Source organism: Pelodiscus sinensis, chromosome Z (assembly GCF_052426305.1).
Source record: "Pelodiscus sinensis isolate ZL-2025 chromosome Z, ASM5242630v1, whole genome shotgun sequence".
Lineage (NCBI taxonomy): Eukaryota > Metazoa > Chordata > Testudines > Trionychidae > Pelodiscus > Pelodiscus sinensis.
Genome location: NC_143085.1, coordinates 12,573,832 through 12,597,113, shown reverse-complemented (window position 1 = coordinate 12,597,113; position 23,282 = coordinate 12,573,832). Strand labels below are relative to the sequence as shown.

Genomic DNA, 23,282 nt, shown 5'->3' with positions numbered 1-23,282 from the left:
ATGCAATGGACGGTGCGCACCCAGGCTCCTACCCTCAGCTCTCTTCTGCACCCAACCGCCCCGTCCCAGACCCCAAACTCCTCGGTAGCAATGTGGCCCTTGACCACTTGCCAAAATGCCCCCCCCCATTAAAAATTATTGACAAAGCCTGATCCAAATGTTTTTTGAAACGTTCTTTAATCCGAATTTAAATACATTCTATACAATTGGGAGGGTTGGGGGGAGGGGGACGCAGCTGCTGGCTCCTCAGCTCCTTGTGCTCTCACTGGCTGTCTTCCTGCTGCAAGGGAAGCAGAATCCGTCACATTCATCCCTGGGGACTCAGGGGTACTGGGCCCCCCCAGCATTTCCACCCTCCTCCCCCCTGCGCTGAGACTTGTTCTGCTCTCTGCTCACCCCCCGTCAGGCCCGCAGGGTGAGCTTCTGACCCACCCAGCAGGGACGTGGGGTGGGGGCAGCATGAGGAAAGGGGCGGGGGACTCCCTGAGGGGATGGGAAGGAGACCCTGGCCCTGCCCCACTCTCCTGCATCTGCTCCGGCTGCTCACCATGTATCCCAGGAGCTGATGGGCCTGCCCATGCAGGGCGTGGGCCAGGACCAGCCCGGCCTGGCTGGGGCGCCTCAGGGGGGAGCGGGCAGCGAGCAGAGCCTTGTCTAAAAAGCAGTTCTCCTGCTCTGGGGTGAAGAGCTGCCCAAAGACCTGAAATCAAGAGCACGGGAGGTTTCAGCTGACGGCCCAGAGCCCGGCCCCAACTCCTGGGGCTAAAACAGCTTCCTCCTTCTGCAAACTCCCTTCCAGACCCTGCACCCAGACGCTCTCCTCACCCTGCACCCTAACCCCTGCCCCAGGTCACACCTTCCTCCTGCCCCCAAGACCCTCCCAGACCTCACCCCCTCCGCACAACAGAGCAGCCCTAGGCCACTGGCCAACATCTTGGAGCGACCTCCATCAAAAAGTGTTGCCCCCCCCGCCCTGCTTCCCCTTCTATGGGAGATCCGGGGCAAGGTGCGGTGCTGCCCCTAGGCAGCGCCGCCCCTTTGAAACGCCGGGACAGCGTCACAAAGGGGCAGCGCCGCCCTGTCCACGGCTCGAATAGTCGAGGGAAAATGCATCGACCATTCGATCAGCGACTCCCCGCTTCCCACCCCGCGTCCTACCCGCACGAGGGCCCCAGCCAGCCCCACCCCGGAGCCCTGCCCTGCCCTGGCAGCGCGTCCTTACCTCTCCCACCCTGACGGTGTTGCTATGCGCCAGGACCCATCTCTCCTTATAGTAGTGCCTGCACCACAGGTCCTCTGCCTGGTGGATGTTGAGGCCTGCAAGAGACAAACCAGGGTGATTCTGCTGGCAGGTCTGAGCCCTTCCCCTCCCACGGGTCCCTGCAGGCATCCCTGGGCAAATGGAGGGGCACAGGGGGCAGAAGGGGAACACAGAGGGACGCATCCCCCCTTGGGCCAGTCTGGGGGAAAAGGGCTGGGTCCCCTCCCCCCGCCGCCGGCACCCTCAGGGTGTCCCTGGGGCCCAGGTCCCGGCTGGGTTCCTTACCCCTGTGGTGCAGGAGGAGTTGATACAGGCTGTGCACCCCCTTCCGGGCCAGCCGGCTGACGTCTTCGGATGGGTCCGAAATAAAAAGGCCCAGCTGGGCCACGTGGTGACCCATCCTCGGCCAGTCGGCGGAGTTCTGAGGGGAGAGAAGAGGGGGGGTCCCTCAGCATCCTGGGGCTGCACGTCCCATGCTAACGGCCGCCGAGGCGGTTCTGAGCTCGGGGACGGACAGAGACACCTCCCGGGGCGGGGCGGGGCGGGGCGGGGCGGGGCCGGCCTTGCGAGGAGACAACCCTGAGCAATGGCCCCGACTGAAGGGTCACTCTGGGGGTGGAACAAGGGGATCCACTGACGGCCACTCCCCAGTCTGGGGCCCAGGTGCCCCCGGAAAGGCCCAGGGTCGCCCCTCCCCGGGGAAAGGAGAACGCGGCCCATTCCCGGCCCATTCCCAGCTCTGCCTCCCGGGGACGCTCCCAGCCCCGCGCCCTGCAGCCCCAGAGCCCCCGGCTCCGAGGTCACTTACCTCAAACCCCGGGAGGGTGGTGGCGACTCCCAGCAGGGCCGTGGTGCTGCCAAGGGCCCTGGCTCGCTCCTGGGGCAGGCGGGACTCCAGCCACGGGCTCAGGTGCTGGGGGGGAAAGAGGCAGGTCAGGACCCGTAGGGAGGCGCCGGTTCTGGGCAGAGCCTGGGGCTCCTTTCAGACTGTGCCCCCCCCCAGCCACTGACACAGCTCCTCTCTCGGCCCCCCGAGGAAGCAGGGACAATGGCCCCGTCCCCCCCACGGGGCTCACCTCCATGATCAGCTGCAGCCTGGCGGTGTCTGGGGACTCGGCGAGGAGGCTTGCCAGTAGGGCCTGGAGGTCGACGGGAAGGGCCCGGATGAACTGCTGCAAGACAAGGGGGAGCCCTGGGTCAGAGGGGGGTTGGGGAATCCAGGCCACCCGCTGGCCCCGGGGTGCAGCCTTGAGCAGGGTCTGAGCCGCCTCGCAGAGCAGGGAGGAGCCCAGGCTGGGCATGGAAGGGACGGGCCCCCAGGGAGAGCAACGGGAAACCTGGAGGGAAGGATCCAAACCTGCAGCTTCTTCTCTCCCTCTGCCCCCACCCCCACTCCTCTCTGGAGCTCCAGCCCAGCCCGGGAGCAGGGCCCGGAGGGACGTACCTGCGTGTGGATGGGCTCCTGCTGCCAGTCCCCAGACACAGTCTGTCCCACGGCCGCCCTCAGCAGGGGGCTCAGGAGCTGGGCCTGTAGGGGAGGCTGCAAGGTGCTGGCAGGAGAGAGGGGCAGAGACTGTTAATTCAGCAGCAGGGCTGTGTCCAGACTCAGGGGTTTTTTCGGGAAAAGTAGCCTTTTTCCGAAAAAACTTCACCTGCGTCTAGACTGCAGTCGCGTTCTTTCGAAATTAAATCGAAAGAACGCGGCTTTTCTTTCCACGGCGGGAAACCTCATTTCACGAGGAAGAACGCCTTCTTTGGAAAGTGCTTCTTTCGAACGAAGGCGTTCTTGAATGTAACTAGGGCTTCTTCGAAAGAGAGCATCCAGACTCACTGGGTGCTCTCTTTCGAAAGAGGCTTGCAGTCTAGACATAGCCCAGGAGACGGAGACTTTCCCACTCCCTGGTCAGGGGATCTGCTCTGGGGGGGAGTCGGCGGGGGGGGGGGGGTCGGTACCTGAGGCTGCAGGCGGCGTTGAGGCAGTCGGCCAAGACCAGTGGGGGGGGGGAGTCCTCCATGATCTCCTGTGAGACCCAAGGAGACAAAGGGGCTTGTGAGGCTGGGGCCCCCAAGAGACGCTCACACGGCCAGCGCCCCCACCCAGCAGGATCCAACCCCACTGCCTCCCGCTGGCCTGTAGCCCCCCTGCCCGGCACAGGGCCCCTCCCAGCACCCCCCTCCCAAACCGGGACCAGCTCAATCCTTGTCCCCAGGCCGTCTCCTGCCCCTCACTGCCCTGGTGACCAGCCTCTGAACCTCCTCATCCCTGCTCCCCAGGCGCATCCTCAGCAGCCCGCTCTGCTAACCTTCCAGCTCCCCCCCCATGGCCCGGGGAGACCCCTCCCTGTTCCGAATCCCCCTCCCTGTCCAGCACCCCAGACCTGCCCCATTTCTGTGTCCCTCCCTCCTCCAGCATCCCCACCCACCCTCCCCATGTCCACCTCCCCCTCCCCCTCCAGCACTCCTGGCCCCACCCATCCCATTTCCAGCACCCCCACCCGCCGCCATGGCCCAGGCAGACCCCTGTCCACCCCACGTATCCCCTCCCTTCCTCCCGGCCGCCGCCACTCGCTCACCACGATCCTGGCCATCATGGTGTCCTTGCAGCAGCGCGGCGCCAGGGTGTCCTCGCCCCTTTGGAGGGCGGCGAGACAGGCGGGGGGGACGGCCAGGAGGAACCGCTGCAGGGCAGCTGGGCTCTGCACCCCAGAGAGAGTCTGTGAGCCTGGGGCCTGCCTGCCCCCCACGGACAGCTGCAGGGCTCAGGCCTCCCAGGAGTGGAGGTGGGAGCTGCCGGTTGTCCAAGCACCCACACTCCCCCCCCAACTGCTGCCTCAGGCTTGTGGGGGCCCAGCTGGTGCATGACAAAAGACCTCAGCTTGGGGGGCCCAGGTCATGCAGGAGAAGGGGCCCCAGGGGGATCCCCAGGGACAAGCCCCTCCCGGAGGGGGGGACGTGCTGGGAAGGGGCCGGACAATCTCGGGTCCCCCCGTGTGGAGAAGGTTCCTACCGTGTCCCGGGTGTGGAGCTGCTCTTCAATATCATAGATGGCCCCTTCCTCCACCCGGGAGTCCATCCGCTCCTGGCAGAGCTCCGCCGAGGCGCAGGGGGGCTCTGTGCGGGAGGGAAGGGACCAGGGTGACTCCAGCGGCCAGCAGGGGTCTTGCGCCCCCATGTCAGGGACCCAGGGCAGGTTGGGCCCCACACGCCCCTCGCAGGGACCCATCCCCCTTCCACCCTCACATCTGCCAACGCCCTCAGCAGAGCCCCCACCAGGAACAAGAGAGCCAAGCAGCAGCTCCCGCCCCCATCCATTGCCCTGGCTGCGGGGCAGACACTGGGGCTGCCCCTCCCCCCCCGTGTACTGGGTGAGCCCCTGGGCCCAGCGTGTTCACGGCCCCTCACCTGGGTCTGAGCGGCTGCAGGAGGTGGCCCGGCTGCAGCTGGAGGCCCAGGCGCTGCTGCTCACTGAGCTGGACCCACAGCTGCAGGGGCTGGTGCGGAGAGGCTGGGGGCTCCCGGAGACTGGCAGGTCCCCGGGGGCCGGGCAGGGCGATGCCCCCTGGTGGTAATGGGGGCTGGGCTCCTGGGGCAGGTGTTTCTCTCCACAGAGGAGGCCCCAGAGCCACCCTACCCGGCTCGCCCGCTGGGCTGGGTCCCGCCTTCCCAGCCGCCTCTGGAGCCAGGTCCGGAGGGGCCTGGCCGGTGGGCGAGTCGCCCCGAGCTGGTGGGATTCAGCTTCCCCGCCCGCGGGGACGGAGGAGCTGCTTCCCACCGGCCCTGGGGCCATCTTCAGGGCTTTCCGGAACCACAGCCTGATGTGTTTGGCCATGCTGCAAATGAGGGGAGCAAAGGGGAGCTTGGGGCGCAGCCTGCAGAGCGAAATCCAGGGGTTCCAGCACCCCAGAGCGACTGCCCCCAGCCCCCAAATGGCCCCTTGCTTATCGGCTCGGTCTTGCACAGGCACTTCTGGCCCTTGACCGAGGGCTGGGCCTGCCTGGAACCCAGCCGGCCCCGGGCGGGATCCAAACCCCTGGGGGCTCTTACCTTCTGCAAAACGCTGTCCGGATGTGGAACTCACAGAGGACAAAGCAACTGTGAGCAGGAGACGCACCAGAGCTAAAGCAACCGGGGGTCTCCAAAGTCCCCTGGGCCCGCCCCCCCCTTTTCTCAGCCTGAGATGTGGGTTCCTCTGTGAGGTCACCACCTCCCCACCTGCCCTTTGCCTGATCTGCTGAGGGCTGCCCAAAGCCCCTGTGAGGTCACTGCCCCCCCCCCCCACCTCACCCTGCCAGGCAAATGTCCTGCCTCTGGCCACCCCCCTGGGAAGTTGGAGCCATTCCTAGGGGTCCCCCCCACTCCCTGACTGGGCATCCTGCAGCCAGCAGCTCCAGTAGCCCCATAGGCTGCTCCCTGCCCTACACTGCAGGCTTCTTGCACAAGAACTGTTTCACACCGGAGTTCTTGCGCAAAAGGTCTCGTGCAAGAGCACCTCCACCCTGCCATGTGCTTTTGCACAAGAGTGTCCATGGCATTGTGAACGCTTTCTCGTGCAAGAAAGCTCTGATGACCATTTTAGCCATAAAAGTGTCTTGCTCAAGAAGCCCCTGGTGCCCGTCCACGCTGCCTTCTTGCACAACAGCTCTTGCACAAAAGGGGCTTATTCCTCGTGGGGAGAGGAATAACTCCTGTGCAAGAAGCCCTCTTTTCTGCAAATTTACTTTACTGCAAATTTACTTGCACAAGAATTCACGTGCAGTGTAGATGCGCCACAAGTTTTTGCACAAGAACAGTTGTTCTTGAGCAAAATGCCTGCAGTGCAGACGTGGCCTTGGTGTCACCCAGCACTGGACTTCCTGGCCAGGAGCAAGAGTTAGAGCCTCCCACTCGCCACGCTGCCTCTCACGGGCTCCCGTCCGGCCCCAGCCCTGGGCTTTGCCCTAGGCATCCCAGCAAGGCCTCTGGCCTGCACTAGACCCATTGACATGTGGAGAATCCACCACTGCCCTGGGGCGCTTTTGTCTATGGGACTCGGACTCACAGCTGAGCATGGAGCCTGATTTCTCCCAGGACTTGGGCTCTTTCCTGGCCAGGCCCTGGAACTGGTTCCACCTTTGTCTGCCAGGGACCGATACTGTCTCTCCAGGGAGGCCCTGCAGTGCAGGCACCTTCCTTTCCCCCCTCGGGAGCAGTCATTGTTCTGCACCCCACAAAGCAGTGGGGGGCTCCTGGCTGCCCCAGCTCCAATCTCTGAGCTTCTCTCTCAACGGGGGCCAGGCCTGGAGGCTCTAGTCCCCCTGGGTATGTATTTCTACACTACCCCGCTAGTTTGAACTAGGGGGGTAATGTATGCATACCAAACTTGCTAATGAAGCCCGGGATTTGAATTTCCCGGGCTTCATTAGCATAAAGCCGGCGCCGCCATTTTTAAAAGCCGGCTAGTGCGAACCCCGTGCCGCGCGGCTACACGCGGCACGGGCTAGATAGTTCGAACTACGTAGCCATTCCGAACTATCTGTACTCCTCGTTCCACGGCTTTATGCTAATGAAGCCCGGGAAATTCAAATCCCGGGCTTCATTAGCAAGTTCGGTATGCATACATTACCCCCCTAGTTCGAACTAGCGGGGTAGTGTAGACATACCCCCTGAGACTCACTGGTGCTGGCTCACCCCCTGTCCTGCTCGTGGCTCCGTTGTCCTCCTCCCCGCAGCCCCTCCCCCGCTCTAAATGCTGCTCACATCAGTTCCCCTTCCCCGTGGCCAGGCCCTGCAGGGCTCTGGGTGCTGGTTTGCTGCCCTCAGCCCTGCAGTAGCCTGCTCCCCAGTTTGCAGCCCCTCCCATCATGCGTGGGGTCTCCTGGTACTGGAGGGAGGACGGGGGCAGACCAGGAAGGTTAATTTGATGTTGCAGCGGCAGGAAAAGGGGGGGTGGCGCAGAGGAGCTGTCAGTACATTATCCCAATACGCCATCCCAGTGCAGGCGTCGCACTCAGCTCTACCTGCAGAGGAGTCTCTATCTGCGGTGAGCAGAAAGGGGGTCTAGGACACACACACAAGTAGCCCCAGAACCACGCAGGAGCAGAGTCGTTCTGCGAAAGGGAGAGGTTTATTGGGTCTGCGAGGGCGGCCGTAGGGGGGTGTGGTGTGTGTGCCACTCATCTCCGTCTGGGCAGCGGCACCGGTCGGGCTCAGAACTGGGCACAGGACCCGACCACGGCACCATCGATCTCCAGTGTATCGATCTGCTGGAAGCCGCGGCAGAGCTGAATTGCAGAACGGCAGCCCATTGGCAAAGACCTTGAAATGCTGGTTCCTGCAGCCGATGGAGAGGAACCCACTCCTCCTGGGGGGAGGAGCAGCCAAGAGAGGGACCCACTCAGACCGGTCTGGCAGCGTGACGTAGTGGAACCAGCGCTGCCTAGGTAGGGTTTTACCTCCCCCCAGTCTGCTTCTGAAACCGAGTTTCCCCCTCTGCCCCATGGGCTAACAACAAGGCACTTTACAAACATTCTCTGCCAAGGGCCCTGGCTCGCTCCTTTCTTTCTTTCCTCTGGCTCGATTTAATTTCGAAAGAACGTGGCTGCAGTCTAGACGCTGCGCAATGCAGAGAAGAGGGGTGAGTCCTGGGGGATTGGTGGGACAAGAGACGTTCCGTTATTTTAACCCCACCCGCTATAAAGCAGCAAAACCCTGGGTCCAGGTACTCAAAAGTGCAGGGCTCTGCTTCTGCGGGATTAGCCGCCCCTTCTCGGCTGGGAACACGCAGGCGAAGCATCAAAGGGCTCCCACCCCACTGAGATGGTGACTGTATGTCTCGGGAAGGGAAGGAAGGGAAGAATCCAGCCATGGATCTAGACCAGGAGGGTGCGCGCCATCTACGGCCCCTGGCTGGCCCCTGGGTGCTGGGGGACTGGGCGGGGGGATGGCTCGCTGGCACTGGCTGCCTGGCTCATCCTGCAGCCGCTGGTTCGGGGCAGAGACTGCTGGCAGGGCTGGCTCTGGCAAGTGCCGTCTGGCCAGAGTCTACCCCTTTAAGTGCCCCAGGGCTGGGGAGAGGAGAGGAGTTTTCCTGGTTTGGCCCAGAGCAGCCACCAGGGGAACCTGGGGAGGGCTGGCCTCCAGCTACTTCGAATTAAGTGGCTACACAGCCCTTAATTGCAACTACTGAATTCGAATTTGGCGTTACTCCTGGTAGAATGAGGTTTACCTAGTTCGAATTAAGTCCAAACTAGCGGTTTGTATGTGTAGCACCTATGAAAGTTAATTCCAACTAACGGCTGTTAGTTCGAATTAACTTTGTAGTGTAGACATACCCATAGTTCCTATACAACTAACAGCTAATGGGTAGTCTCCAGTAGTTTAAATCTTGGGGCATTTGGAAAAGGAGGGGGAGCTACATGTGTGCGGGGTGTATTGTTGACCTCTGCTGGATGGACTGTAAATGCTTTATGTATGTATCATATGCCCTATAGTGCTAACAGTTAATGGAGATTCTCCTCTAGCTCACACCTGGCATTTTCTAAAGTAATATATGTGTGTGTATGTGCGAGAAAGAGCAAGAGCCTGGGGGCTCCCTCATGTCTCCTCCCCATCCTGATCTGCTTGGCTTAAGTGCAGGAAAGAAGAAGTAGTGAGCTTTGTGTATTTGACATCAGGTGGAAGCAGGGGAATGGAGGAGTAGTGGGAACAAGAGCACTTGGCTTCTTTTCCTGCAGACCGAGAGGGGTGGGGACTGGCTTGAGCTATATAAATCAGATGCCGCTCCATGCCTCAGTTTCCCCCTTCATACAATGCCGATGACACAGAGAATGTTTGTAAAGTGCCTTGTTGTTAGCCCATGGGGCAGAGGGGGAAACTCGGTTTCAGAAGCAGACTGGGGGGAGGTAAAACCCTACCTAGGCAGCGCTGGTTCCACTACGTCACGCTGCCAGACCGGTCTGAGTGGGTCCCTCTCTTGGCTGCTCCTCCCCCCAGGAGGAGTGGGTTCCTCTCCATCGGCTGCAGGAACCAGCATTTCAAGGTCTTTGCCAATGGGCAGCCGTTCTGCAATTCAGCTCTGCCGCGGCTTCCAGCAGATCGATACACTGGAGATCGATGGTGCCGTGGTCCGGTCCTGTGCCCAGTTCTGAGCCCGACCGGTGCCGCTGCCCAGACGGAGATGAGTGGCACACACACCACACCCCCCTACGGCCGCCCTCGCAGACCCAATAAACCTCTCCCTTTCGCAGAACGACTCTGCTCCTGCGTGGTTCTGGGGCTACTTGTGTGTGTGTCCTAGACCCCCTTTCTGCTCACCGCAGATAGAGACTCCTCTGCAGGTAGAGCTGAGTGCGACGCCTGCACTGGGATGGCGTATTGGGATAATGTACTGACAGCTCCTCTGCGCCACCCCTCCTCTTCCTGCCGCTGCAACATCAAATTAACCTTCCTGGTCTGCCCCCGTCCTCCCTCCGGTACCAGGAGACCCCACGCATGATGGGAGGGGCTGCAAACTGGGGAGCAGGCTACTGCAGGGCTGAGGGCAGCAAACCAGCCCCCAGAGTCCTGCAGGGCCTGGCCACGGGGAAGGGGAACTGATGTGAGCAGCATTTAGAGCTGGGGGGCGCTGCGGGGAGGAGGACAACGGAGCCACGAGCAGGACAGGGGGTGAGCCAGCACCAGTGAGTCTCAGGGGGTATGTCTACACTACCCCGCTAGTTCGAACTAGGGGGGTAATGTATGCATACCGAACTTGCTAATGAAGCCCGGGATTTGAATTTCCCAGGCTTCATTAGCATAAAGCCGGCGCCGCCATTTTTAAAAGCCGGCTAGTGCGAACCCCGTGCCGTGGAACGAGGAGTACAGATAGTTCGGAATGGCTACGTAGTTCGAACTATCTAGCCCGTGTCGCGTGTAGCCGCGCGGCACGGGGTTCGCACTAGCCGGCTTTTAAAAATGGCGGCGCCGGCTTTATGCTAATGAAGCCCGGGAAATTCAAATCCCGGGCTTCATTAGCAAGTTCGGTATGCATACATTACCCCGCTAGTTCAAACTAGCGGGGTAGTGTAGAAATACATACCCAGGGGAACTAGAGCCTCCAGGCCTGGCCCCCATTGAGAGAGAAGCTCAGAGATTGGAGCTGGGGCAGCCAGGAGCCCCCCACTGCTTTGTGGGGTGCAGAACAATGACTGCTCCCGAGGGGGGAAAGGAAGGTGCCTGCACTGCAGGGCCTCCCTGGAGAGACAGTATCGGTCCCTGGCAGACAAAGGTGGAACCAGTTCCAGGGCCTGGCCAGGAAAGAGCCCAAGTCCTGGGAGAAATCAGGCTCCATGCTCAGCTGTGAGTCCGAGTCCCATAGACAAAAGTGCCCCAGGGCAGTGGTGGATTCTCCACATGTCAATGGGTCTAGTGCAGGCCAGAGGCCTTGCTGGGATGCGCTAGGGCAAAGCCCAGGGCTGGGGCCGGACGGGAGCCCGTGAGAGGCAGCGGGGCGAGTGGGAGGCTCTAACTCTTGCTCCTGGCCAGGAAGTCCAGTGCTGGGTGACACCAAGGCCACGTCTGCACTGCAGGCATTTTGCTCAAGAACAACTGTTCTTGTGCAAAAACTTGTGGCGCGTCTACACTGCACGTGAATTCTTGTGCAAGTAAATTTGCAGTAAAGCATCAGAAAAGAGGGCTTCTTGCACAGGAGTTATTCCTCTCCCCACGAGGAATAAGCCCCTTTTGTGCAAGAGCTGTTGTGCAAGAAGGCAGCGTGGACGGGCACCAGGGGCTTCTTGAGCAAGACACTTTTATGGCTAAAATGGTCATCAGAGCTTTCTTGCACAAGAAAGCGTTCACAATGCCATGGACACTCTTGTGCAAAAGCACATGGCAGGGTGGAGGTGCTCTTGCACGAGACCTTTTGCGCAAGAACTCCGGTGTGAAACAGTTCTTGTGCAAGAAGCCTGCAGTGTAGGGCAGGGAGCAGCCTATGGGGCTACTGGAGCTGCTGGCTGCAGGATGCCCAGTCAGGGAGTGGGGGGGACCCCTAGGAATGGCTCCAACTTCCCAGAGGGGTGGCCAGAGGCAGGACATTTGCCTGGCAGGGTGAGGTGGGGGGGGGCAGTGACCTCACAGGGGCTTTGGGCAGCCCTCAGCAGATCAGGCAAAGGGCAGGTGGGGAGGTGGTGACCTCACAGAGGAACCCACATCTCAGGCTGAGAAAAGGGGGGGGCGGGCCCAGGGGACTTTGGAGACCCCCGGTTGCTTTAGCTCTGGTGCGTCTCCTGCTCACAGTTGCTTTGTCCTCTGTGAGTTCCACATCCGGACAGCGTTTTGCAGAAGGTAAGAGCCCCCAGGGGTTTGGATCCCGCCCGGGGCCGGCTGGGTTCCAGGCAGGCCCAGCCCTCGGTCAAGGGCCAGAAGTGCCTGTGCAAGACCGAGCCGATAAGCAAGGGGCCATTTGGGGGCTGGGGGCAGTCGCTCTGGGGTGCTGGAACCCCTGGATTTCGCTCTGCAGGCTGCGCCCCAAGCTCCCCTTTGCTCCCCTCATTTGCAGCATGGCCAAACACATCAGGCTGTGGTTCCGGAAAGCCCTGAAGATGGCCCCAGGGCCGGTGGGAAGCAGCTCCTCCGTCCCCGCGGGCGGGGAAGCTGAATCCCACCAGCTCGGGGCGACTCGCCCACCGGCCAGGCCCCTCCGGACCTGGCTCCAGAGGCGGCTGGGAAGGCGGGACCCAGCCCAGCGGGCGAGCCGGGTAGGGTGGCTCTGGGGCCTCCTCTGTGGAGAGAAACACCTGCCCCAGGAGCCCAGCCCCCATTACCACCAGGGGGCATCGCCCTGCCCGGCCCCCGGGGACCTGCCAGTCTCCGGGAGCCCCCAGCCTCTCCGCACCAGCCCCTGCAGCTGTGGGTCCAGCTCAGTGAGCAGCAGCGCCTGGGCCTCCAGCTGCAGCCGGGCCACCTCCTGCAGCCGCTCAGACCCAGGTGAGGGGCCGTGAACACGCTGGGCCCAGGGGCTCACCCAGTACACGGGGGGGGAGGGGCAGCCCCAGTGTCTGCCCCGCAGCCAGGGCAATGGATGGGGGCGGGAGCTGCTGCTTGGCTCTCTTGTTCCTGGTGGGGGCTCTGCTGAGGGCGTTGGCAGATGTGAGGGTGGAAGGGGGATGGGTCCCTGCGAGGGGCGTGTGGGGCCCAACCTGCCCTGGGTCCCTGACATGGGGGCGCAAGACCCCTGCTGGCCGCTGGAGTCACCCTGGTCCCTTCCCTCCCGCACAGAGCCCCCCTGCGCCTCGGCGGAGCTCTGCCAGGAGCGGATGGACTCCCGGGTGGAGGAAGGGGCCATCTATGATATTGAAGAGCAGCTCCACACCCGGGACACGGTAGGAACCTTCTCCACACGGGGGGACCCGAGATTGTCCGGCCCCTTCCCAGCACGTCCCCCCCTCCGGGAGGGGCTTGTCCCTGGGGATCCCCCTGGGGCCCCTTCTCCTGCATGACCTGGGCCCCCCAAGCTGAGGTCTTTTGTCATGCACCAGCTGGGCCCCCACAAGCCTGAGGCAGCAGTTGGGGGGGGAGTGTGGGTGCTTGGACAACCGGCAGCTCCCACCTCCACTCCTGGGAGGCCTGAGCCCTGCAGCTGTCCGTGGGGGGCAGGCAGGCCCCAGGCTCACAGACTCTCTCTGGGGTGCAGAGCCCAGCTGCCCTGCAGCGGTTCCTCCTGGCCGTCCCCCCCGCCTGTCTCGCCGCCCTCCAAAGGGGCGAGGACACCCTGGCGCCGCGCTGCTGCAAGGACACCATGATGGCCAGGATCGTGGTGAGCGAGTGGCGGCGGCCGGGAGGAAGGGAGGGGATACGTGGGGTGGACAGGGGTCTGCCTGGGCCATGGCGGCGGGTGGGGGTGCTGGAAATGGGATGGGTGGGGCCAGGAGTGCTGGAGGGGGAGGGGGAGGTGGACATGGGGAGGGTGGGTGGGGATGCTGGAGGAGGGAGGGACACAGAAATGGGGCAGGTCTGGGGTGCTGGACAGGGAGGGGGATTCGGAACAGGGAGGGGTCTCCCCGGGCCATGGGGGGGGAGCTGGAAGGTTAGCAGAGCGGGCTGCTGAGGATGCGCCTGGGGAGCAGGGATGAGGAGGTTCAGAGGCTGGTCACCAGGGCAGTGAGGGGCAGGAGACGGCCTGGGGACAAGGATTGAGCTGGTCCCGGTTTGGGAGGGGGGTGCTGGGAGGGGCCCTGTGCCGGGCAGGGGGGCTACAGGCCAGCGGGAGGCAGTGGGGTTGGATCCTGCTGGGTGGGGGCGCTGGCCGTGTGAGCGTCTCTTGGGGGCCCCAGCCTCACAAGCCCCTTTGTCTCCTTGGGTCTCACAGGAGATCATGGAGGACTCCCCCCCCCACTGGTCTTGGCCGACTGCCTCAACGCCGCCTGCAGCCTCAGGTACCGACCCCCCCCCCCCGCCGACTCCCCCCCAGAGCAGATCCCCTGACCAGGGAGTGGGAAAGTCTCCGTCTCCTGGGCTATGTCTAGACTGCAAGCCTCTTTCGAAAGAGAGCACCCAGTGAGTCTGGATGCTCTCTTTCGAAGAAGCCCTAGTTACATTCAAGAACGCCTTCGTTCGAAAGAAGCACTTTCCAAAGAAGGCGTTCTTCCTCGTGAAATGAGGTTTACCGCCGTGGAAAGAAAAGCCGCGTTCTTTCGATTTAATTTCGAAAGAACGCGACTGCAGTCTAGACGCAGGTGAAGTTTTTTCGGAAAAAGGCTACTTTTCCCGAAAAAACCCCTGAGTCTGGACACAGCCCTGCTGCTGAATTAACAGTCTCTGCCCCTCTCTCCTGCCAGCACCTTGCAGCCTCCCCTACAGGCCCAGCTCCTGAGCCCCCTGCTGAGGGCGGCCATGGGACAGACTGTGTCTGGGGACTGGCAGCAGGAGCCCATCCACACGCAGGTACGTCCCTCCGGGCCCTGCTCCCGGGCTGGGCTGGAGCTCCAGAGAGGAGTGGGGGTGGGGGCAGAGGGAGAGAAGAAGCTGCAGGTTTGGATCCTTCCCTCCAGGTTTCCCGTTGCTCTCCCTGGGGGCCCGTCCCTTCCATGCCCAGCCTGGGCTCCTCCCTGCTCTGCGAGGCGGCTCAGACCCTGCTCAAGGCTGCACCCCGGGGCCAGCGGGTGGCCTGGATTCCCCAACCCCCCTCTGACCCAGGGCTCCCCCTTGTCTTGCAGCAGTTCATCCGGGCCCTTCCCGTCGACCTCCAGGCCCTACTGGCAAGCCTCCTCGCCGAGTCCCCAGACACCGCCAGGCTGCAGCTGATCATGGAGGTGAGCCCCGTGGGGGGGACGGGGCCATTGTCCCTGCTTCCTCGGGGGGCCGAGAGAGGAGCTGTGTCAGTGGCTGGGGGGGGGCACAGTCTGAAAGGAGCCCCAGGCTCTGCCCAGAACCGGCGCCTCCCTACGGGTCCTGACCTGCCTCTTTCCCCCCCAGCACCTGAGCCCGTGGCTGGAGTCCCGCCTGCCCCAGGAGCGAGCCAGGGCCCTTGGCAGCACCACGGCCCTGCTGGGAGTCGCCACCACCCTCCCGGGGTTTGAGGTAAGTGACCTCGGAGCCGGGGGCTCTGGGGCTGCAGGGCGCGGGGCTGGGTGCGTCCCCGGGAGGCAGAGCTGGGAATGGGCCGGGAATGGGCCGCGTTCTCCTTTCCCCGGGGAGGGGCGACCCTGGGCCTTTCCGGGGGGCACCTGGGCCCCAGACTGGGGAGTGGCCGTCAGTGGATCCCCTTGTTCCACCCCCGGAGTGACCCTTCAGTCGGGGCCATTGCTCAGGGTTGTCTCCTCGCAAGGCCGGCCCCGCCCCGCCCCGCCCCGCCCCGCCCCGGGAGGTGTCTCTGTCCGTCCCCGAGCTCAGAACCGCCTCGGCGGCCGTTAGCATGGGACGTGCAGCCCCAGGATGCTGAGGGACCCCCCCTCTTCTCTCCCCGCAGAACTCCGCCGACTGGCCGAGGATGGGTCACCACGTGGCCCAGCTGGGCCTTTTTATTTCGGACCCATCCGAAGACGTCAGCCGGCTGGCCCGGAAGGGGGTGCACAGCCTGTACCGACTCCTCCTGCACCACAGGGGTAAGGAACCCAGCCGGGACCTGGGCCCCAGGGACACCCTGAGGGTGCCGGCGGCGGGGGGAGGGGACCCAGCCCTTTTCCCCCAGACTGGCCCAAGGGGGGATGCGTCCCTCTGTGTTCCCCTTCTGCCCCCTGTGCCCCTCCATTTGCCCAGGGATGCCTGCAGGGACCCGTGGGAGGGGAAGGGCTCAGACCTGCCAGCAGAATCACCCTGGTTTGTCTCTTGCAGGCCTCAACATCCACCAGGCAGAGGACCTGTGGTGCAGGCACTACTATAAGGAGAGATGGGTCCTGGCGCATAGCAACACCGTGCGGGTGGGAGAGGTAAGGACGCGCTGCCAGGGCAGGGCAGGGCTCGGGCATGGGGCTGGCTGGGGCCCTCGTGCGGGTAGGACGCGGGGTGGGAGCGGGGAGTCGCTGATCGAATGGTCGATGCATTTTCCCTCGACTATTCGAGCCGTGGACAGGGCGGCGCTGCCCCTTTGTGACGCTGTCCCGGCGTTTCAAAGGGGCGGCGCTTCCTAGGGGCAGCGCCGCACCTTGCCCCGGATCTCCCATAGAAGGGGAAGCAGGGCGGGGGGGGGGCAACACTTTTTGATGGAGGTCGCTCCAAGATGTTGGCCAGTGGCCTAGGGCTGCTCTGTTGTGCGGAGGGGGGTGAGGTCTGGGAGGGTCTTGGGGGCAGGAGGAAGGTGTGACCTGGGGCAGGGGTTAGGGTGCAGGGTGAGGAGAGCGTCTGGGTGCAGGGTCTGGAAGGGAGTTTGTTTTAGCCCCAGGAGGGGGAAGCTGTTTTAGCCCCAGGAGTTGGGGCCGGGCTCTGGGCCGTCAGCTGAAACCTCCCGTGCTCTTGATTTCAGGTCTTTGGGCAGCTCTTCACCCCAGAGCAGGAGAACTGCTTTTTAGACAAGGCTCTGCTCGCTGCCCGCTCCCCCCTGAGGCGCCCCAGCCAGGCCGGGCTGGTCCTGGCCCACGCCCTGCATGGGCAGGCCCATCAGCTCCTGGGATACATGGTGAGCAGCCGGAGCAGATGCAGGAGAGTGGGGCAGGGCCAGGGTCTCCTTCCCATCCCCTCAGGGAGTCCCCCGCCCCTTTCCTCATGCTGCCCCCACCCCACGTCCCTGCTGGGTGGGTCAGAAGCTCACCCTGCGGGCCTGACGGGGGGTGAGCAGAGAGCAGAACAAGTCTCAGCGCAGGGGGGAGGAGGGTGGAAATGCTGGGGGGGCCCAGTACCCCTGAGTCCCCAGGGATGAATGTGACGGATTCTGCTTCCCTTGCAGCAGGAAGACAGCCAGTGAGAGCACAAGGAGCTGAGGAGCCAGCAGCTGCGTTCCCCTCCCCCCAACCCTCCCAATTGTATAGAATGTATTTAAATTCGGATTAAAGAACATTTCAAAAAACATTTGGATCAGGCTTTGTCAATAATTTTTAATGGGGGGGGGGGGCATTTTGGCAAGTGGTCAAGGGCCACATTTCTACCGAGGAGTTTGGGGTCTGGGACGGGGCGGTTGGGTGCAGAAGAGAGCTGAGGGTAGGAGCCTGGGTGCGCACCGTCCATTGCATCATCACGCGGAGCCATTGTGCTAGTGCTGGAGCTTGGGTGACTGGTTTAATTTGAATGTTTACACAGATTAGGTGTTTTAACTTTAGGAAACTTCATTTTAAATAAGGTAAAATGTTAATTTCTGTCTACCACAAAGGGTTTCAAAGTTTTCTTTATTAAAGGCAGGGATGAGGAACCTTTTTTGTCTCCAGGGCAACTGACCCCCAGAAAAACCAGTTGGGGACCACACACGAGAAAAGCAAAATACAAAAACCCTTCTTCCAAAACCCACAAGCCTCACTGAGGTGGCCCTGTGACGGACCAGGCCTTGTCTGGGCACAGCTGAGTGCGTCCGCTCAGGGCGAATTGCTCAAATCCGGGGCTCCTTACAGCCCCCGACTGGCGACCTCTCCACACAGGCCACAAACCAGTCTCACAGAGCGCTTCAGCAGCCTATCTCAAGCCTCCCGAGCAAAACCCCTCCGACACCCCAGCAATATCCGTGCCCCAGATGGCCCCGGGCCTATACACAGGTGGGGGGTCCTAGCACCCAATCCCACCTACCCCGAATAAGTTCTGTCCGGTTCCAAGAAACCAGCCACAGATCCCTGGTCAATTTACCCTCTGGACCTTACCCACAAATCACGCTGGGCCAATCCTTTAGAATCTATAGCTAAAGGTTTATTATTACAGGAAAGAAAAGCATGAGAGTAAGGTTATTAAAGTACAGTACGTTACATGCACCGAATCTCCCAGTACTCGATGCAGGCTCTAGCAGAGATGTTGCAGCTGCTGGTTTAAAAGTTCTTATTGCACATCCTGCGATCAGGATGGGTTCACAGGTCTTCCGGGCTCTTCAATCCCTGCAGTGCTGCCTCTGGGATGAAGTGCTGAGCTGAGAACAAAATGGCATCGACCACATGGCCTCTTTATACTCCTTCCTGGCCTCTTCTAGTATGTAGCAGGTCACCTGGTCCTCAGCCTCTCTGTCTTCCCTGCTGGCTGCTCTCAGGACAGCCCCCATTCTTTGGGTTTGTCTTTGGCCCATTGAGAACCATTGTTCCACAGGTAATTAGCATGTCCACAGGCTCCACAGGCTCAGCCCTGCCCAATGCTTAACCACATGCAGGGAAATCTTCAGTTTCTACACAGATTACAGATCTACACACACAGACATTATATACTCACATAAACAGTGTACACAGGATCAGAAAACAACAAGCTCCCATTCAATACCCCACATGGCTCCCCCCACACCAATTTCTGGGGCCAACACCCCCACCTAGGGGTGCAGCAGCGATCTGGCTGCTTTCCTCCAATTCAGCAACGTGACACCCCCAACGCAAAATTGATGCAGGAAGTGATGCCAGTAACATCACTGAGGGCATCACAGGCCTCCCCCGTCAAAATGGTGGTGTGCCTCAGTTTCCCTTCTTACACAGGACCTTCTGGCTGGAACCCTTTTTGTCCTGTAAGAAGTTCCAAAACCAGTTACAAGTGTTAACCATGAAATAGCCACATCACAATGTCCCCTTACATACCGTCTGTCGTTTGGTACATCTCCAGACAGATTACATGGTATTTTCATAAGCTCATGCACACTGTATACCGTTACAATTCTCTGCAACAATAATACATTGGTTACAAGAATTAACATCAGTAACAAAAACAATCCTATATCAGGTGTATATTGACATTCTCCGTCAGGCCCCTTCTCTGGCCCCACACCATTGCAGTTTTGGCCCTTCAGGTTTAAACTGCAAATCTTCTTGGCCAAAACAAGTCCCGTCCCTCCCCCTTGTCCTCTGGGCTCCAGGCCTGAAACCTCTGGCCTGACCAAGACAAAGGGCTGGCTGGGTGTGACTCCCCGGCTCACAATGGCCCTGGAATTCTCCCCCTTCCCCCACTCAGTGGGGTAACAGCAGTAAGCTGTAGACTCCCAAGTCTCTCCTCTGTCCACCTCCAACCTCTGGTTCCACATGGAACCAGATATCAAACTCCCTGATTGAGTATGAGTGTCCACAGTGTCCAGAGATGGGAGCATAACTGCCATCTCCTGCATCCTAGGGAGAGTGACCACACAGCTGTTCTGCTCTGCATACTTAGCTACCCAGCCCTTCTCCTGAATCTGAGACACTAAGTTCCCACTCTCCTCATTCACCTGGGAACAATCCTGTCCCACACACACTGACTTCCCAGCAAGCTGGTCCCCCACAGTCACTGGGTTAGCAGCCTGCTCCAGTTCTCTGGATGTTCCTGCCTCATCTGGAACAACCCTCAGTCCCTCTGAGACCTCTCCACCACCATCCACACTGGGTTTCCCTAAACCCAAGTCAGTGGAGTCACTGCCAACAGACAAGTTCGGTCTGCCAGGTACCAAAACAAGTGCCTCACACAACAAGCTGCTGCCTTTTACAGGCAGAGCTTTCTCCTGAATGCCTTCTCCAAGCCAGACATCGTCACCTCTCTCAGTTACTGCAAACTGCTTGCTACAAGCACTGCCAGGACTCTCCTCCCTATGAGCTTCCTTAAGCAGCAGTTCACCCTTCCCTGGCTCTGCAGTAGCATTGCCCTGCTGAGCCCCAACCAATTCCTCCTGCACTTCCCTTACTCCCTGAGTTATCTCTGGCCCCTCAGGTGGATTCACAGATAATCCCCTCTCAGGCACATAGACAGACCCACAAGAGACAGGGTCAGAGGCATCTTCACTCCCTGTGCAGCTCTCTAGATGGCTGTAAACGTCCACACCATCATTAGGCACCAGAGTTAACACACCCTCATTCTCTCCTTGTGCCCGGGCTAAGGGGTCTCCCTGCTCCCACCGAGTAGCTCCCCCCTCTGCCAGCAACACAGCAGCATCAGGCACAATATCAGGGTCACCACTGTCTGGTCTCTGGGGTTCTGGTAAAACACTGACTGACTCTACCTGAGTCACCTCATCCCTCTCCCCAGCAGACACAAACCTTGGGCCACCCCCTTCCTGGGCCTTAGCCATATCCAGACCCAACTCTGGGACAACAACACTGCTCTCAGCCTCCACAGGCTGTGGGGCACCTTCCTCAGACACAGGAAGAAACTCTTCCCCATACACAGACAGACAACCAGAGACAGCTTCTCCCTTGTCCCAACACCCCTGGCTAATCTCAGGCATACAGCTAGCCACTGGGACAGCTTCCTTTACTGCCCCCTTGCTACTTCCACCAGCCAAATTGCCAGCTTGCACACACTGTGCTTCTTCACACAAATCACTTTCAGCTTGTGCAGGTTCAATTCCACAAACCTCACCAGCCACCAGCTCCTCCACTAAAACTTCACTCTTGCCAGCCCCTCCAGACTGCCCCAGAGAAACATTTCCCTGACTTCTGGGCTCTTCCTGCCCTGGTTCTGATTCCAGCCTCACCTCTGAGGCATCAGATGGGCCCTCACCCCCAGGCTCACATGTAGAGACACTTTCCCCTTGGTTACAGGGAGACTGACCAGCTCCAGGAAACTTTTCATACCCACATGCACCCCCTTCCCAAACCTCCCTGTTAGCTACAGGTAACACAAAAGGTTTGCATTTACACATGCTTTGGGGTTGGGTTTTCACATCAGCTGGGTAAAATACGTCTGCCATATCATAAGCACACCGCATACCCACAGAGTTATACATTGAACCTTCAGGAGAATACAGTCTCTCTTGTTCTTTTAGTCTCTTAAGCTGGAGGTCAAGTCTAGCATTTTCCTCCTTGGCTAGGGCCATCTTCTTTGCATGCTCTGCCATTCTCTCTGCATGTTCTGCTTTTCTCATCTCAAGTTCCCGATCCATCTCCTGCTTTCTCTTAGCAATTTCTTCATCTGCCTTCCGCCTTCTTTCAGCAGCCTCCTTGGCTTGCTTCTGCTCCTTTTCATCCACATCTCTGGTTAATAACAACACTACCAGATCTAGTTTAGAGGCCCTTTTCCTAAAGGCAATGCCTCTCCCCAAGCACAAATCCTTCAGAGCACTTTTGCTCAGACTCTCATATAGTTCCGGGATCATCGCAGCGGCTCTTTAATCAACCAAACTCTCAACACCAAAAATCAAATTTAGACAGCGTGGGGTCCTGATCCCAAAGCTCAATTGACCAAGATCTGTGGATCCTGCCGACTATGCCACTGTGACGGACCGGGCCGTGTCTGGGCACAACTTAGGGCGTCCGCTCAGGGCGAATTGCTCAAATCCGGGGCTCTTTACAGTCCCCCTGACTGGCGACCTCTCCAAACAGGCCACAAACCAGTCTCACAGAGCGCTTCAGCAGCCTGCCTGAAGCCTCCCGAGCAAAACCCCTCCGACACCCCAGCAATATCCGTGCCCCAGATGGCCCCGGGCCTATACACAGGTGGGGGGTCCTAGCACCCAATCCCACCTACCCCGAACAAGTCCTGTCCGGTTCCAAGAAACCAGCCACAGATCCCTGGTCAATTTACCCTCTGGACCTTACCCACAAATCACGCTGGGCCAATCCTTTAGAATCTAAAACTAAAGGTTTATTAACACAAGAAAGAAAAGCATGAGAGTAAGGTTATTAAAGTACAGTACGTTACATGCACCGAATCTCCCAGTTCTCGATGCAGGCTCTAGCAGAGGTGTTGCAGCTGCTGGTTTAAAAGTTCTTATTTCACATCCTACGATCAGGATGGGTTCACAGGTCTTCCGGGCTCTTCAATCCCTGCAATGCTGCCTCTGGGATGAAGTGCTGAGCTGAGAACCAAAATGGCATCGACCACATGGCCTCTTTATACTCCTTCCTGGCCTCTTCTAGTCTGCAGCAAGTCACCTGGTCAGAGGCCAATCTCTATATTTCCTGCTGGCTGCCCTCAGGTGACAAATCCCATTCTTTGGGTGTGTCCATAGCGTATTGAGAGCCATTGTTCCACAGGGCTTTGCTACTCAGCCTGTCCATAGCCATGCTTAACCACATTCACAGAAATATTCAGCTTCCACACAGATTACAGATTCCTACCTACACACACAGGGTACGTCTACACTACAGCGCTAGTTCGAACTAACTTAGTTCGAATTAGTTAATTCGAACTAAGCTAGTTCGAACTAGCGCATCTAGAACTAAAAACTAGTTCGAACTAGCGTTTTGCTAGTTCGAACTAGCGCGTCCACACTGATTGGACGCAGGGGGGCATTTAAGGGCAGCTGAAACCGGTTCTGGCAGGGCATCAGGTCAGCAGTTGCTTTGTGTGGCTGCTGTCTGAGGCTATCTGAGGCTCGTGCTTAAAGGGACCCCCCCTGGACAGCCGGTTCTCAGCTTTTCCTGCTTGCTTGCCAACCTCGCCGAGGGACAGCAAAGCGTCGGTCTCTGTGCCCGTCTGTGTCGGTGCTTCCCTTCGGGGGGGGCCGCCGCAGGTGGCAACATGGAGCCACGGCTCGCCCTGCACCTTCTGGTGCACGTTCTGGACTTGCTGCTGCAAGCCTGCCAGCAATGGCTCGAGGCTGCCTGGCACCACCTGGGGAACGTCAGCCCCCTGCCTCTCCGCCTGGCCGCCCTGGGGGCCGTGGAGGAGCCGCGGCGGTGCCCCGGCACCGGCGTGCCCCGCCGCATCTGGCGTCTGGACACCAGCAGCGACTGGTGGGACCGCATCGTCCTGGAGCGCTGGGACGACCGACAGTGGACCCAGAACTTTAGGATGAGGAGGGACACCTTCCTGGAGCTCTGCGAGTGGCTCGCCCCTGCCCTGCAAAGAAGGGACACTCGCATGAGGCCCGCCATCCCCCTCCAGAAGCGGGTGGCCATCGCCCTCTGGAAGCTCTCCACGCCGGACAGCTACCGATCCGTCGGGAACCAGTTCGGCGTGGGGAGATCCACTGTCGGAGCAGTGCTCATGCAGGTACGGCGCTCGTCGGCCACCGAGCCGGGGGGGAGGGGGGCTGCGAGGAGGGGATGGGCCGCCCCAGGGACAAAGGGGGGGGCGGGAGGAGGCGAAGGCGCCCCGCACCGGAGGGGTCGGGCTGTCCCGGCCGTACTACACGCCGCCAGGGGGGTTGCTTCCGGGAGTGGGGCGCGGGGCACTGCCAGGGCACGCACGCTCCCAGCCACCCGGGCGCCCCACTGATTGACGCTTTGCTGTGTCTCTCTCCGCAGGTGGTCAAGGCCATCAACCGGGTGCTGCTCCGCAGGGTGGTCCGCCTCGCCAACCCGGATGCCGTCATCCGGGGATTCGGCGCCCTCGGCTTCCCCAACTGCGGGGGGGCCATCGACGGGACGCACATCCCCATCCGTGCCCCGGAACACCAGGCGTCCCGGTACGTGAACCGCAAGGGGTACTTCTCCGTCATCCTGCAGGCCGTGTGTGACCACCGGGGACAGTTGACGGACATAAATGTGGGCTGGTCCGGCAAAGCACACGACGCCCGGGTGTACCGGAACTCCTCCGTGTGCCAGCGGCT

At 60.6% G+C, this 23,282-nt stretch overlaps 2 long non-coding RNA genes across 2 annotated transcripts; both read left to right on the top strand.

Annotated features, from left to right (window-relative positions):
• The first annotated feature begins 11,776 nt into the window (after window positions 1–11,776).
• On the top strand, window positions 11,777–13,044 carry LOC149520674 (uncharacterized). Its single transcript, XR_016348332.1, has 3 exons — window positions 11,777–12,205; window positions 12,497–12,600; window positions 12,912–13,044. It is a non-coding gene; the product is annotated as an uncharacterized LOC149520674 (long non-coding RNA).
• Window positions 13,045–14,146: 1,102 nt separating this feature from the next.
• On the top strand, window positions 14,147–15,573 carry LOC149520673 (uncharacterized). The gene is made up of 3 exons (XR_016348390.1): window positions 14,147–14,529; window positions 14,693–14,797; window positions 15,186–15,573. It is a non-coding gene; the product is annotated as an uncharacterized LOC149520673 (long non-coding RNA).
• The last annotated feature ends 7,709 nt before the right edge of the window (window positions 15,574–23,282 follow it).